General features: G+C 43.0%; 1 long non-coding RNA gene across 1 annotated transcript; it reads right to left on the bottom strand.

Annotated features, from left to right (window-relative positions):
* Positions 1 to 571: 571 nt before the first annotated feature.
* LOC143273206 (uncharacterized) lies at positions 572 to 2731 on the bottom strand. The gene is made up of 2 exons (XR_013051101.1): positions 2246 to 2731; positions 572 to 831 (listed from the first exon to the last, which is right to left on the bottom strand). It is a non-coding gene; the product is annotated as an uncharacterized LOC143273206 (long non-coding RNA).
* Positions 2732 to 3790: the final 1059 nt, after the last annotated feature.

Consider the following 3790-nt stretch of genomic DNA (forward strand, 5'->3'; position numbering starts at 1 on the left):
TTTCTGTGTGAGAAAAGCAACCTTAATAGTATTATTTGGCATTGAGTAACACAGTCCTTGATGGTGGAGCACTCTCCTCGGTTTTGAGTGCTTTTTGGATTCCACCAGTGACTTTTTTGGATGCTCTCAAAAATGGGTTATTGTTCTCAGAACATGTTTCTGTGTGAGGAATGCATCTGTGCTCTGTTCTTTGGAACATGTGTAACCCAGATGTCCTGTGATGGAACATGTATTTTCCAAAGCAGGTTTTTCTTGCCTCTGGTTCAGTGTCCTTAGGTCTATACTGACATGATGGCCCTACTGTTCACAGATGCTTTAAGAGGACCCCAGTCAGCCCTTTACAGCTAATCCATGTATGTACCAGATCTCTGTTAGAAGCCAGGCACGATAACTTTTGTAAAAATTCATGTCATAAAATGATTATCAGAAAGTCACCATTAAGTTGGAAAGGCTTTAAGTGGCAAAGACAAAGAGGGGAACTAGAAGTTTTGGGGTCGAGATTTGAGCCCCGGATTGAGTTTCTCCAGTGGTTAGCTACACAGCCAGAAGGGCAACGCTAAAGAAATCAAAATGAGATGCGTTTCTTTATTAATAGGACAATGAGTATCACGGGAGAACATCTTTTCAAGTCTCTTCTCTTCCTTACCATTTATTTTTATTGCTGCAGATTCGTTGTACAGAATGCTGGGTTTTATAAAGAAAACACTGATTGTTGTCACTCTGTGGCCTTCACTTTCTTTCCCCTCTCCCTGCTCACTAGTCTCCCTCTTTCTTTGTCTCTCTTCTGCTGTCATATATACTCATATATGTCTCCGTGTGTTCATATAAAATCTAGCACCAAAAAATGAGAGAAAACATCACAACAGTTGCCTTTCTCTATCTGGATTATTTTGCTTAAGATGTCGCTCTCCAGTTGCATCCATTTTCTCAAACATCACATAATTCTACAGCTTTCACATAGAGGAAAAGCTTGCTTTTAGTTTAGTTTAGTATTCATCTATATGAATACTCGTGTTTTACCCCAATCACCACCACCCTCTGACTAGAAAGTGCAACTTCAGCCTGTCACTTTGGTGAGGACACAACAAAAGCCTCATTTTGGAATGGTGACAATTGATGCAGCTTCAGGAAGGTACTGGTTAGTTTCATATACTCAAATGTGTATGTGAGGTTTTACATTTAAGAACCATAAACTGACCAGAGGGTGAGGATGATCCATTCCTTCGTGGCTGACTTGTGGAGTGCTCTTAAGAATGAAGGAATACAGACTTACTTCATGATCGGAAAGTTTCTTTCCAGTTCTGTTTGCTAGCAGCATTATTACCACCCCTCTGGTGCTGCCTGCATGCCATTCCTCTCAGCATTTGATTGCTCTCCAAATCCTCCATCCTCAAAGTGTGATCACAGCCTAGCACCACTGGCTTCACATGGGAGCGTGTTAGCACTACAGACGTACTGAACCAGAAGCTACATTTTTTAACAATATCCCCAGGTGATTCCCATGCCCATTAATGATTGAGAGCTACGTTCAATCACTAAGACTGAACAGAAAATCCTTCTCAAAATTTCAGTGTGCCATGTTTAAGGTTGCGCTAAAAGAATCAGAATTTATTGGCATTCTATAGTGAGTTTGAGGTCAGAAAGAAGGACATAGTGATGTTTCAAACATGGATTGGCACAGTTTCTCAGGCTGGTATACATCCATGAGAAAACTGTGGTTAGATGCAGTTGAACCTAGGGCTGGGGCTGTATCTCAGTGGTAGAGTGCTTGTCTAGCACATGTGATGCTCCTGCTTCAATCTTTAGTACAGGCAAAATGGAAAAAAAAAAAAAGAAGTGTAACTAACTCAGACTCACACAGAGGGGTGGATTCAGAGAGGCAGAACCGTGGCAGCAGGCTGTACCAGGAGGGCCCGTAACACAACCTGTATACTTTGTAGTTAAGATGAGCGCTGAAGGACCAGTCACAATTAAGAGTGAGCGCCACCCCTCCCTCTACACCAATGCTTCTCAACCTTCCTAATGCTGTGACCCTTTAATACAGTTCCTCATGCTGTGTGACTCCCAACAATAACAGTATTTTGTTGCTACTCCATAACTGTCATTTTGCTTCCATTATGAATCATAATGCAAACATATGGTATATAATCCCAAAGGGGTCTTGACCCACAGGTTGAGAACCATTATTTATATCAAGACCCATCTGATGTACAACAGCCAACATTGCAAAGCATAATCAAACTACCTTCATTCCTACAGCTTCATAAAGACGTGAGTGCTTCCTCTCTTGATCCACAGGGTGTGTTTTGCCTCTATGGCTGAGGGGAGAAGGATGATGGGAAAGCTGTTTATTGGCACCCTAGGTCTTCTAGGTCCATGTGGTGTCCTTTCCCTTCTAGTTCCCGGTTCATCTTCTCATTTCCTTCTGTTGCTCCTTCGTTGGCTCCTCAGCCTTTCCCGTTGCTCTTGAGCTCCAGGCTAATGCCTAAGTGTCTGCTGTTTGTGTGTTCTCTCTCATCTTTATCTTTCCTTCATCTGGAAGCTTCTAAAACTTCTCTCCACTTCTCCTGAGCTGTGACATAAAGAGGATCTGTTTTCCTTAGAATCTCGATCTTATCACCATCATCATCAACAGCTGAAAATGATTGTTTTCTCCAAGTAATTATCTCTTCTGGCGCCCTTTGAGCATCAATGCAAGTGAGAGGAGCAGGTGCTATAAACAGAAGAGAGTGGAGACTTGCTCCTGATGCCTCTTAGATGTTTTCTTTGGATGTCACCTCTTCATTCTTGGTGCAGGAGTCTGAGGATTGGGAGCTTGCCTCGTAAGAGCCATACTGTAAGGTCTTAAGAATATAAGAAGGGGCCGGGCGGTGGTGGCGCATGCCTTTAATCCCAGCACTCGGGAGGCAGAGCCAGGCGGATCTCTGTGAGTTCGAGGCCAGCCTGGGCTACCAAGTGAGTCCAAGGAAAGGCGCAAAGCTACACAGAGAAACCCTGTCTCGAAAAACAAACAAACAAAAAAAGAATATAAGGAGGATTACGTTTATATTGTGAAAGCTGTCAGTTTCAAAATGGGGCCACTAACATCAAACCTTCATAAAGTGGAGCCAGAAGGCCATGAAGGAGGGGCCCTGACACAGGAATACTGATGATGGGAAGGTGAAAGGAGGCAAAGCAAAGGGCATAAATTGGCCCATATAAAGGTGCAGATAACACGGTACTAAAATGTAGCTATCCAGAAGAAGCTAAAGATGGCAGACACCGAATATCTGGGGATCTGAGTCAGCAGCATATGTGACCAATGATGTAATGCATTGGGGAACCATGAATCATTCCTGGCAAACTCTGCTTTTGTGTAATCTTGTATAAGTACCCTCCTCAACCAGAGGTGGGTCGTGTCACCTGATGTGAATAAAGCAGATCTTATCTGCTCACAGCTCTGCACATTTTCTTCAACCTCCTGACATCCTTCCCTAGCTCCAGAGATTGGAGATTATAAAAAGACGCTGGAAATTCCTCAGACCCAGAATATTCCAGATAAACCACTTGCATGAGTATATTTGCCTAATTATAGTCATATCCTTCAGTGAGCCAATGCCAGCCTCTGCAATGAGCTCTGATCAGCAGCCTTTGCTTCAAAGACTCTTCTCTGGACTTATTCTTTCTTATCTTTGAAAGCTTTCCTTATGCCTCAATCCTTTGGACATGCCTCTGTTCCAACTAAAACATATATGTTCCTGGTTGCAGTTACCTGCTCATCTTGTATAAACTCCTTGACTTGGAGAGTTGG

This window comes from Peromyscus maniculatus, chromosome 5 (genome assembly GCF_049852395.1).
Source record: "Peromyscus maniculatus bairdii isolate BWxNUB_F1_BW_parent chromosome 5, HU_Pman_BW_mat_3.1, whole genome shotgun sequence".
NCBI classification, from domain to species: Eukaryota; Metazoa; Chordata; class Mammalia; order Rodentia; family Cricetidae; genus Peromyscus; species Peromyscus maniculatus.